The 12,629-nt window shown below is 39.0% G+C and overlaps 1 long non-coding RNA gene across 1 annotated transcript; it reads right to left on the bottom strand.

The window, feature by feature from the left end:
- Nucleotides 1-21: 21 nt before the first annotated feature.
- On the bottom strand, nt 22-3,350 carry LOC120113242. Its single transcript, XR_005515033.1, has 3 exons — nt 3,179-3,350; nt 881-1,199; nt 22-501 (listed from the first exon to the last, which is right to left on the bottom strand). It is a non-coding gene; the product is annotated as an uncharacterized LOC120113242 (long non-coding RNA).
- Nucleotides 3,351-12,629: the final 9,279 nt, after the last annotated feature.

The following is a 12,629-nucleotide window of genomic DNA, read 5'->3' as shown; positions in this document are numbered from 1 at the left end:
TGATTGGTCGCTGCTGGGCTTCGCAGCAGCAGATAACTGGCTAAGTGGATTCTGCTGCCTTTCCCCTTGATCCAGCTGCTGAAGTTGCTGCTGTCTCTGAAGCTCTTGTAGCTGCTTGTACATCAATTGCTGTTGCCATAACTGCATGTTGTTAAAACCCAGCTGCTGCCTTAGATGAGGTTGTGATGTTCCAAGGTGGCGGCTCCTAATGAGCTGCTGTTGACTATTACAAAAGTCAAAATTAACAGGAGCCTGGGCAACCTCTGGTGTTTCTGAATTTCTTATAAGACCCGAACTGTGTAGAGGAGCATTACCCTGCTGTGCACTAAAAGTAGCTACGCCTCTAAATGCAGTATTGTGCCTATCAGAAAAAGAATTATCCTCTACAAACTCTGCCTGGTTGGGCCTTGTTTGAATATCTTGAGAACCATGCATAAATCCTTTCAAATCTAACTGTTGGTTTCCAGGTTGACTGTTACCAAAATCTGGAATTGGATTTATCTGAGTGATATTCACACCAAAAGACAATTGAGAAGTTAGCCTGATATTTTGCCCTATCAGAATCTGAAGATAAAAAAAACCAAACAAAAAAATATATTTTACAACAATATGAAGAAATGGGTTTTGTAACCACTAAACATGAATGTTTTGTGGAGGGGCGAAATATTTATTTATTTCTCCTCTTCCACTCATTTTAAAGACAGCCCATGAGAAAACACAGGTACATACAATTAAGACTGTATCAAAGATGGCCTACTTACTAAAAACATCAAGATGCCATATGGCTGCAATGTCACTGAAGTTTAAGAGCTGCAACAATTGGATGCTGAATCTGATTCTAAGGAGGATAAATTCAAGAGAACAATTAATAGGCACATACCTATAGACTGAACAGTGGAATTTCTTGAATTAACATTCAGAGGTATTACACTCTGGCTTTGAATTCCAGCCCGTGAATTACTATTGAAATTCGGCCAACTTCCATTTCCAATTTCAGATGGATGATGCTGGGATGCGTTGTCTTCCTTAACAAAGTAGTGGACCTCTTCAGTAAATTCATTCCAGGCATAGAGAGTCCAGCCTCCACCAAACAAACCTTATAAACACAAATTTTCCACAAATTATGGATGCATTATATGACAGGTGATGTCCTGCTAGCAGATACTTCCCTGCTCAAGTCCACCCCTAGGATGTCAACTCTGTGAAACAATATGAACAGAATGATTTGAGATAAATTAATAATCAATAAAATTGCATTGAGCAAAAGTATGTGGGGCAAAAATGATGTGGTGACCAGTTAATTATGGCAGATGAAAGCAGAAATAAAGAATCCATGATAACAAGTCAAGAAATGGGAATTATGATGTCACCATACTTTTCATGTAGCTGCATCACGAAAAGTACAAGCAGAAAAAAAAAGACAGAATGACACTTAGACAAACTTAACATTGTCCCTTGATATCCAGCATTTACTTACAACATATCAACAATTCTCATGTGAGTGCAAGTTAAATCATAGAATACAACTAAAAAGCAAGATCTAAGTAGGAGGTGGCTTGTAATGGTTTAAACTTAGAACAAACGATCATTTAATATTGGATGGCTTAAATAATTTGGCACTTTCTTCTCAACACAGGATATTTATTCAACATTTACAGAAAAAATGATAACCATAAGAAAAGTTGTCACAAGACATACACAAAGTGATCACCACGATGATCTAATCTAAAAGGTAAAAAAAAGGTACTCGGCAATAAAGTGGCACACAGATAGGAGGTAGTATGAATCTATGGGGAAAAACAGAGCACGTTAATTGGTCAGAAAGATTTATCTGTCTATATTTAGTTTTAAAAAGAAATGAATATCAAACCCTTTAATCCATTACTAAAAAATACAATGGAATGAGGAAGTCTAGCAAACAGCATACTGTTCCATTCTTAAACACAAAATCTATAACTTTTGTGTAAAAAGGGTCCTACAGGCTCATAACAAGAGTTCTCTTCTCAGGTTGCTGATCTTTGCAGGAAGAGTGTGAGTTTGTGTTCTAAGTTTCTGCTCTTGAGATCTGGTTTTGAGCTACCCATGAAACCTTTGAAGATGGTAAATGGACTTTGGCACAGAGTTTTAAGATAATTTTGCGTAAGACTAACTGCTGAAATGCTAGTACGAAATTTATTTGGCGGAGGAGATGCAGTTTAAAGTACCTAATAAATAATATCAAGCATTCGTTGGTTTCACAATGCAGGTCACCAATTAATACAAGTAGAGGACAAGCCATAAGTTATGAGGTGAGTTAGTGGGAAATAAAGCTGAAAGACAAAATTTTGACAAATAGGATAGCCCCAGAACCCAAAGAATCTAACTCAATCAAGATATTTAAGTTTCCAAATTTATATACGTCTACTCCTGATACCATTTCATGAACGCTTCCATCTGCCCACTTATGATGCGTACTCTAACAAGACACCATCGTCAGGAATCATGTCCCCCCGCACCAGAACAGTTTATTTCAGTAACAAGTCAAGCTCAAAACGAGCTATCCAAATCCTTAAAAAGAAAGAACAGCATTATAAGGTAAGTAGAAGTCCAACCTCTCATCCACACTCTTAAATCAATCTCAAACCCCGGGCTCCAAAAGCCGCACACATGATCTTTAGCTGCTACTAATTTCCAAACCAATTCGCATGCAAAAAAGTCTAAGACCCAAATATATACGCTCCTCCTAGTGTATCAACCCCGAAGCATCAAAATCTCGGGCATATCTAACCATCGAAGACGCAAAAAGAAACTCCCTTCCCCCCTCCATTTGAACAACACCGCGCAAAGGTACAAACGGGCAAAATCCCACAAACCCTAGAACAGATACTCCGTGCGCAGCCCACTCCCCACACCCCAAAACCCCACCCCACCACTACTCCAACCTCCAACCGAGCCCCACGAAGCAAAACTCCAAGCTCCCTCCCAACAACCCCGGACCAAATCCAGCCCAGACGCTCAAGATTCCCAATTTCCCCGCCCTATTCGGATGCGTAAGCAAAACGAGACAGCAAAACGAACTAAAACAGAGAATCTAGCAAGCACACGAGGCGAAAGCCCTAGATTGATCGCCCGGCGACGGGGGCGGGCGATCCGGGGGGCGAAAATTGGGGGATTTGCAGAACAACAGAGCGGGACTTACTCGGATGGGCGGAGATCTCTCCGTGAATGGCGATCGAATCGGGGTTCCTTCAATCTAGGGCTAGGATTTCGTTAGTTCTCCCGGCTAGGGTTAGGGTTCCAGAGGCAGGAGGGCGATGGCCTTCGAAGCTGCGATACGCTACGAGCTAGGAGAAAGAGAGAGAGAGAGGGGGGGGGGGGGGGGGGGGGGGGGGGGAGGGGAAGGGGGTTTGGTTTCTCGGACCGTGCGGGGTGGCAAAGATAAAGTAGAGGCATCGTGCGAACATTTCAACGTACTGAGGGGGAGACGCCCGGCCTCGGTCCGAACCGGGAGGCTCCGACCCCCGAGCCGTCCAGGCTCGGAATAGAACCGGGGAACCATTTTTATCTTCTTTACTTATATCGGGAAAAGGATCCGATGTTCCCCCAATCTCCACCGTCCGTTCCGTGTTCCCCGGGCTCTCCGATCGTCGTACCCTCAACGAAGGAACCCATCGAATTTTCTATGCGGGAAGAGAATCTGCCGCTCATTAAAGCTCCGAGATTTGTACTTCCGAATTTCGAGGCGTTGCTGATGGTAGGTGACATGTCGCGCAGAGGAATCTTGCGCGGAGCCTCGAACGGGGGAAATGGTTGCGAGCAGAAAAGACAAAAAGGTCTCCATCTTCCGCTGGACACCATAATTGCTTAGCCATCCGTAAATCTGGACCGTCCAATTGATGGTTTCCGTAATTTGATTTCGGGAATCGGTTATATACGTTTATGGGACCTGTGCAGGACTCACATCGTGGTGTGGGGTTTTTTTACGAGAGGCTTCTTTCGGCGTTGACGGTTTGGTTTGGGGAGACGGAGTTCGTAACGGACGTTAGGGGAGGATAGGTTGGATGGATGACAGTGCCGTACTACCATTGGGAGGCGAGCCCTTCAGTACCGGTTCCGTTCAAACCGGTCAGTGAACCGGAAAGTGGAACTACTGTTGAAGTCAAGGTTTTTCTGACTCCTTTTCTCTTACCACTTTACTTGTTTCTTAATTGGTTTTTTGTATCCGCTGATAACTTCTACTATTTTTACCGGAACGGTGGTGAGTAAAAGGTTGAAAATGGATTTAATCATCACTGGATACCAACAATATTCATATTTATATCTATTTTTAGCTAATAAATATAAATATTGATTGAAATTTGAAAAGTGATAGTACAAATATAAATATTAATATAAATTAGACAGATAAATTTTATGAATTACCGCATCAAAGATATCATTGTATAAAAAATAAATTAAGTTAAAAATATATTTATTTATTTCTCATTAAAGTTAATGGCAGCTATATAAGACTAAATAAAATTCATATCTTTTTTTATATAAATATAAATATGATACATTTATCAATTTGGATATTAGAAATCATATCAAAATAACTAAAAGAAAAGAGATAGTTTACCTCTAAATAACAGAATACTACATGAATTAAATCGCACTGCCATATGTTAGGTTGAACTCAGTTTTTTTCCTTTAGATTTTTAATTATTGACCGATTCATTTTCTACTCCATGAAAGACTACTATAAGGCATTTGCGATGCACATGGGATATCATGGATGGCCACTATTTCTCAATTAAACTAAAATATTTTTTATTATTTAGGGGATTTGATTAGTATACTTAGACTTTTAAGAGAAAAATTCTCTAAGAATTATGTGAGATTTTTATTAATATGTCAGACTAGCTATTGAGTCATTAGTTTTTACCTCAAGCAATAAGTTGAATATCCTCTACTTAAAAACTATTTATTATCCATAAGTTCATCTCAATGTTAGATATCTCAAATGTAATTGCATGTTTTAGACAAAAGCCTGATTATGGCACTTCATCTATCATAGTTTGATTATTGCATGATGCTGGCACTTCATTTATCATAGTTTAATTATTGCATGCATAAATTTCTATATTAACTTATCAAGTTTATAAAAGAAACACACAAAAAACCTTCAAATGAATCGGGAACTCATAGATATTAACCCAAGAATATTTGAGCCTAGGACCTTTTTTAAACAAAGGAGGATATCAATTGCTTCAAGTATATTATGCTAGTGTGAAATGATGTTCCATCTACAAACTACTCCACAACCTTACGATGCCTTCAATAATTATCCTGGGATATTTAACTCCCTCCCCCCTGCCCTGAAGAAAAAGATGTTGGGAGGAATATTTTATGCAAAGAACATGATAAATCATGACACAATTAAACTAGATAAGCAAATTAAAGCAATATTTAATCTATGGTGTTAAAAACTAGATTATATATCCAGTGAATATCTAATAGAAAATGTTATATATATATATATATATATATATATATATATATATATATATATACACACATATACATATACACACATACACAAATATATATATATATAACCTCAAACTAAACTCTTTGCTATCTATATAGTATTTATCATGCAAACTCCAGCAAAGCAAGATGCCTAGCTCTTATCCAAACCTTCTAGAGAAGCTTGTATTTTAAGCGTCATGAGGCTTTACCCTTGCTTCTTTACCGGAATATTCTAGTTTTTTCAGTAACTTTTCAACTACACATACACCATAAAATTACAATGTATAGTAAAATCTTTTGAGTATGGTTCTCTATGCTTTTTAGATCAATCTTCTTCTTCTTCTTCTTTTGGTTGTTGTTTCAATACTCTTTCTTGACTTCAATATATGACAAATCTTGATTAAAATTATTTTGCTTTCCTTGCTATCATTTTTGACTTGCATAGAACGAATTGTTATTACAGCCTATAAGTTTGTCCTCTCTGTGTTGGATTGTTGCAGTTCACAAATATCTTGACCCTATGCTAAAAATAGAATACCTATACAACGTTTATCATAAATAGGATAAACAACTTTAGGTTAAGCATCGAGGCTTTATCATGTTTTCATTTCAACCCAAACCTAATTTTTTATTATAATTGAAACACGTGGATGCACATACACATGCGATATAAATATCCAGCTCCGACGACTTTGCATTGGCTTATATTTTCTATTAGCTAATTGTCGTAAGGATTTTTGCTACTCTTGCCAAAATCTTGTGTTACCTTTATATCCAGAACCTCATCAACCACTTGATGGCACTTTGCTAGCGCCCAAATTAATTATCCTAGAGGTAGGTTACTGATTTTTTTTCAGCCATGCCTAAAGAAAATGGTGTACACATGTTGCTCACAGCTGGTTTACGTCCCCTACAGAGCCTGGTTTTTGGTTTTATGATATATCTAGAATCAGAGTAAGACATTATAGCGTATAAAGTAGTATATATTATTTGAAAGCAGACATCCGAGCCACTTCCATTCTCCTCGACACTGCAGGAGTGCAGGGTTCGCCGTCCAAAGCTGGCCCCAAACCTCGTAGCTGACAAAAGAAGGAAAGGAGGCAAAAATTCTTGTTCACCTGTGGGTGCAAGCATTTATTTTTATCACGTCACCTCGCTAAGATGGCTCCATTCCCATCACATCTTTCCTATTGGAATGTTCATATCCTAACCTTAAAAGAAGAGTGCGTACATGGAGGAGTCATAACACGTGGCCTCAGTACAATAAGGCTAAGATCTTTGTCGTTCAGTACTAGATATCCAAAGAGAAACATCATTAGATTACGTGTCATCAGTTATATTCTTCTGACCTTACCGGCTCCTGTTGTGCTGGAAAAGGGTATACTGTGGACACTGAAGTCACATGCAATGAGATGTGAGAGAGAATGTGGGGGACAGTGGATTGGGGACTGAGGAACCGAGTACTCCAAGAATATAGTTGGATACTGCTCCTTTTTCTTCATTAAAATGTGCAGTTGCCACCTTAAACTAATGACAGATGGACCAGTATTTCAAAGTACGCACTTCTCACTCCTTTTCCTTTCTCTTTCAAACAGTTTTAAAAGGCTTTGAGTTGACCCAAATCGCTTTCTAAAGAAGTACATGTCAATCATAAGGTTGAAGAAAGGGGTATTTCAAATCATGGAAATGATTTTGATTGGAGATTACGTTAAAAAAAATGATGAGGTATAAAGTGCCGGCAAGAGATTGAAAGGTGACGACACATGGAAGGGAGTGAAAGATATTCTTTTGAGCTGACTTGTAGAGGTTTCTTGTCAGGGGTCTACTTGACCAGCCTTTATACATTATATTCCCAAACTAATGTTTTTAAGTGCTTGGGTTTCCCATTTTAAAAGTGTGGAGCAATTGTTTAACGTCTTAAGGATCAATGTTTTAATGAAAGTGGGCAAGGTGCTCCCATGAAAGCAACACTTGTATTACTATATATCATAGCTGAATGTGTACCACTTGGCGATGAAATTGTTGACAATCTACAGGGCTTGTTTTGTTGCATGTTGTTACTCTACCTTCTGGAAATGCTTCAGTTAAAAGAACAAAAATATCCCATATGACAGCATGTCAAGTAGCTTCTGGGATGCAAGTAATCGATTCATGCTGCAAGCCTCCATAATTCCTTGGCATAGGCTTGTAATCCTTTTAAGATCCTCAAAGTCTCCGAAGCTCGATATAGCCTTCTCTTCGGCGTATTCGTGGGAAACAAAGTAGCCAACAATTTTGAATGAGGAAGTAGAACAAATTCAGTTCTAACTCAACCTAACTGGAAAGGGGAGAAAAATGCAAACCTTGGCCAACTTTGAAGCCTAACTTTCAGCCGGATGTCTTTGCAATGATCATGGTTCAGTTTGGGCCTGGCCCAAATTTGGTTTGGGCCCAGCCTAAACTAGTCCTAAATGTGTCTGGTGTATGGTTCTTATAGTCATGGTGCCAATTATCCGCGTTCCCCATAAAAGTTTATTGGACTTACCAATGCTGGATTGTTAGCTTCATTATTCAACCATCTTAAAGGTATCGTACTAATTTTTATGAGTTACACCAATCCCTCTATGCCATATGCGACAAATAGATTGCCATGCATTTGTACTTTTGTTTAAATTTTTTTTATTTTATTTTATTTTTGTTTGAGAGACAAAAGGATGGACCAACTTGGATTTAATTATCTAGGTCTAAATTTTTCTGAATGCATTGCCCGAGCATTGAACGTAAAATATCCGACCAAATAAGTGGAGAGATGTGACTATTAAGAATGAGCCTCAAGTGCTATATAGGATGCTGTGTGACAAATTTATGTGTTTGCTGGCCGGTGGAACCAACTTTCTTCCAAAAGAAACAAGATTTCAAGAGGGCTGAATGAAAGGGAATGCTAGATGGGCCTTGATGTTCTAAGGTTTTATTTTTACAGTTCTAAGCATATTTTAGCAAAAGCTCGTCATTAGGCTGTTCGAGGGAAAGAGGATAACAATGGGTCAGGTTGAGTTGGATTTTGGTTGGATCAGACTTGAATAATAGTACATATAAACTTTACCATACCTTGTCGGAGATTTAAGAAACGATAGTAATATTTTCGGCTCAAACAATATAAGTGAGAAATACAACTATAGACTATATAAGCATAAATTATAATGTTTGGCAGCCTTGGAAACTGCAATTTTATTATCTTTTCTATATGTTCCTTAAGTTACAAATGCCACCTTTCCAGTTTAATACTCCTACGAGAAATAGTCTTTTTTTGAGCAAAATGTTGGCAAAAGACCACCACAAGTTCCATTAAAAAGGAAATCAGTACAAAATAAAGGGAGGAAAAATAGAACATGAGAGAGAGAGAGAGAAAGAGAAAAGAGGACAAATAAAGAAAAAAGCAGATCATCCGGGAGAGGAGTGAAGACTTGCGCTATTTTGATTAGCACAATCTTGAGCACTTGTCATCATAGCCCGTTCTGGGTTTAAGAAGTGTGATTGTCGTATCCTCAATCCTAGGACATCGTCCAGGGGGTGTGGGAAGCTTTGGTGTAAGAGGATGCTATACGGAGGATCACCCAGAAACTAGAGCTCACCAAGCAGAGGTTGCAAAGATGGAAACGAGAGGTGGTGGGTGATATTTTTTGATGCCCGAGGGTGGTGGAAGCATCTATTGCCGATCTTCAGAAGAGGGAAATAGTAGTGGTGCCTTATCAGAGGGGAGATAGTCGACCTCCGACAGAAGCTGGCTATGCATCACTCTCTCTTACGGGCAACATGAAGTATTTTGGTGGCAGAAGACGATGGGCCTTCTTCGAACCCTCATAATTCACTTCATAATTCTTAATTTATGATATTGGCTGAGATAAATCTGAGATCTATGTTATCTCGATCTCAGCATAATTGATATAATGAGGTTTAGAAAGCATTCTGCTATTTAAAAAAAAGGCTCTGATCAATACATGACCACAGACTTAAAAAACCTGTTGCCTTACACAGGTTTAGACTCAATTTTCTATTAGACTTGTAAATAGTGGAGAACGGAATAAAGCCAACATTAGAGCCAGTAATATTTAAGCATTGTTGCACGGGGATTGCAGCTCAATATGGTAGAGGTACCAGGGTTCGATCCTTGCATCTCCATTATTTTTGTTTTATTTGCCTTTTATTTTTTTTCTTTCCTATTGTTTTATTTGGGCAACTTGCCCACTACTAACCTTGGGATGTAGCTCAAATGGTAAGAGCGCTTGCTCTGCATGCAGCTATGTTTAATCCCTTTGTAGGGTTCGAACCCTTGCATCTCCACTATCTTCCTTTTATTTGCTTTTTTTTTCCTTTGCGATTTTGTAATCTAATAAAATTACCGAACCCCTGCCATTGTTGGGGATATACAAGGTTGATCCCTGCATCTCCACTATTTACATTTTATTTGCTTATTTATTTTTGCTATTTTTTAATCTGAATAGCTATTTATGTACAACTAGAAGCAGATCATGGGCTAGGCTTGAGCCTAAAAATATTCAAGAATAGGCCTGCGCTTGGCCCATGATTTCCCCTTTCCTCACCTCTAATTTCCGGAATCTCCACCTCCAACAACCCCCCTTTCGCACCTTCCCAATTGACGCTGCCTTCTCGTTTGCCTTTACATCATCCCCGACCAATAGAAAGACGCCCCCGACCCAAAACTCCGCTCTCACTCCAAAAACTCCGCCTTCCTCCTTCCACAAGCTCTTCCTTTGCACAAAGTTACCCCTCTCTGGAAGGCCACCCGCCGCTTCCAACCTCTTCTTTCGCCGCTGCTACTCTCCCTCGCCCCATGTCACAGCTCCTCGACATCCTTAGTAAGGCCTGTAACATCCTCCTCTTTTGATCCTTCCTTCATGACATGCTCTCCGCTTGCCTTGTTATCCCCATAATCTTTGCCTCATCACCCCGCTCCTCGCCTAACCAAGAGATCAAAAGTGCAACCGAGCTCTTGCAGCTCAATGCACTCCTAGGACACACAATTCCCTCTACAATGTCGAGATTCTGAATCACATTGATGAACTCTTAGCAAAAAGGGAGGGTTACCTGATGCTGCCAAAGTTGGGCATTTTATTACGCCGAGTGAGGCTATCTCTAGGTTTCTGGTGGTTGGGGTTCTGAGAAGCTGAGAACTCGGTAGATGCATCCAAGCTTCAGAACAAGATGATAGGGGGCTTGAATTGGATTAAAATTATGACAATTTATAATCACGTTTAAAAAAGCTAGCTAAAAAATATTATTTGAATTTCCTTGCTTTACTAAGTATTCGAGGTCATATTCCATGTTGAGCTGATATGAGACTAAAGACATACCCACTCGGGTCCTTCATATACTACTTAGTTTAAGCCTTAACATCTTTGCTAGGCTAAAGCTCTAAATTCAATCATTCAATATAAACACTATGATCAACGACAATCAACTCCAAGAATCTGCATTGCAATGTGCCTTGTTATAGGGTGGTGATCACTCAAATTTGCAAAGAAGGGAGGATTTCGAGTGGTTATATGTCGTCGGTAAAATTGGCAAAGAGAGGGCTAATTTGATTTATGGGCTTTTGGTTAGAGGAATATAGAGTTTCTGGAGAGTTTAAAGAGAATTTAACAGAGGGGTTTGTTGAGGATAAGAAAAGCAAGGGTGGCAACTGAAGTTTCCCAGGTGATGATAAAGAGAGGGGCCGAGCCTGTCATGCACATTTATATTATGCTACTATAGGGTTTGTAACAATACAGAACCTCATCCAAAATGGCTATAGCCGGAAAAGTATTATTTAGGTTTCTTGATCTTGTATAAGTATTCAAGATTTACCCAGCGAATAATTAAGGGTTCAAATCCATTAAAATCTAACTACAAGCACAACGTTCGGCCCGTGGTTAGCCCTAATGGATCCGTATTGCAGTGTCTCCTACTCCACATAAATTATGGGCTGGGTCCGCTCTGATACAATTTGTCACAACTACTCTGATACAATTTGTGACAACCAGGACCTCACTCAAAAAGGTAAGCTAGAAAATATTATTGGAGTTCCTTGATTCTAATAGTACCCAAGATTTACCTAGTGAATAACTAATGTGGGACTAAATACATGCCCGCACGGTCCTCACATGGTCATCTATGGAAGAGGGTTAGTAAGGGATGGTGAAGTTAGGAGGGCATTGGAGGCCACCGGTAGGATGATGGGGGGGTGGAGGTGCCAAGGCTCGATGATATTTCTTGCACTAATTTTCCCGTGAGAGTGAGTGGTCATGTTTAAGGTGGAAACTAGTTGAGGACGTGGGGTTATGGATCTTGGAGGCATTTATGATCACCAGGGATAGGAGGAGAAGAGCCATGAATGAATGATCGAAGCCTTAGAAACAATTGTACATTCTAGATATTCCATCAATGTGATGCAACATCACAATCACAAGTATGTTTCATTTATCAATCATTGGATTTAATATCAAGTGTTCATAAATATTCATCAATTATTCTGAAGTATGGCTTTTTAGATGTTGCCTCTAGAATAAGCAATGCAGCAGTAGGTTTCAAGGATTGTTCGGCGTCCTTGTTTATTTTTCGCAAGGCGTACTAAATCCAATCTTCACCCTTCCACTAAAGAGGAGCAAAGAAACTATTGAGTGCTAATTTGTTTACTGGTTCAGTTTAAGAGTGAAGTTTCTAAAGATCAATCGTTTCTCCAGGTGCCACTCTTATCCGCTTTCTTATCCATAATCGTCTCACTTTTTTATTTGCCACTGTTTTTGAAAATTTTCTTGAGTAAAAATACATGCGAGATTGGGATGCCGTGTATATGATTTTTTTTTAATGGTATCCGTTCCTTCCTCTCCCATTTGTTTCTCTCTTTAAAAAAAATAGAAAAATTCAAAAAAAAACTCCTCATGTAGATATCATAAGAATCTTTTCTTTTCTTTTTTTTGTTCTCTATGAAAAAGTTTGAGATTGACTGCCATCTGAGCTTTTTTTTAGGAGGAATCAAATGTGCGATTGAGAAAGAGAGAAAATGGCGGATGAGTATGAATAACAAAAACATACGCTAGAGTTGAATACAAGATTAAAAAAGAAGGAAAGCATTGCAGTTACGGTGAATTTATTAGATCCAT

Source organism: Phoenix dactylifera, chromosome 15 (genome assembly GCF_009389715.1).
Source record: "Phoenix dactylifera cultivar Barhee BC4 chromosome 15, palm_55x_up_171113_PBpolish2nd_filt_p, whole genome shotgun sequence".
NCBI classification, from domain to species: domain Eukaryota; kingdom Viridiplantae; phylum Streptophyta; class Magnoliopsida; order Arecales; family Arecaceae; genus Phoenix; species Phoenix dactylifera.
Note: the sequence above shows the minus strand (reverse complement) of the source record. Positions and strands in the feature narration are given on the sequence as shown.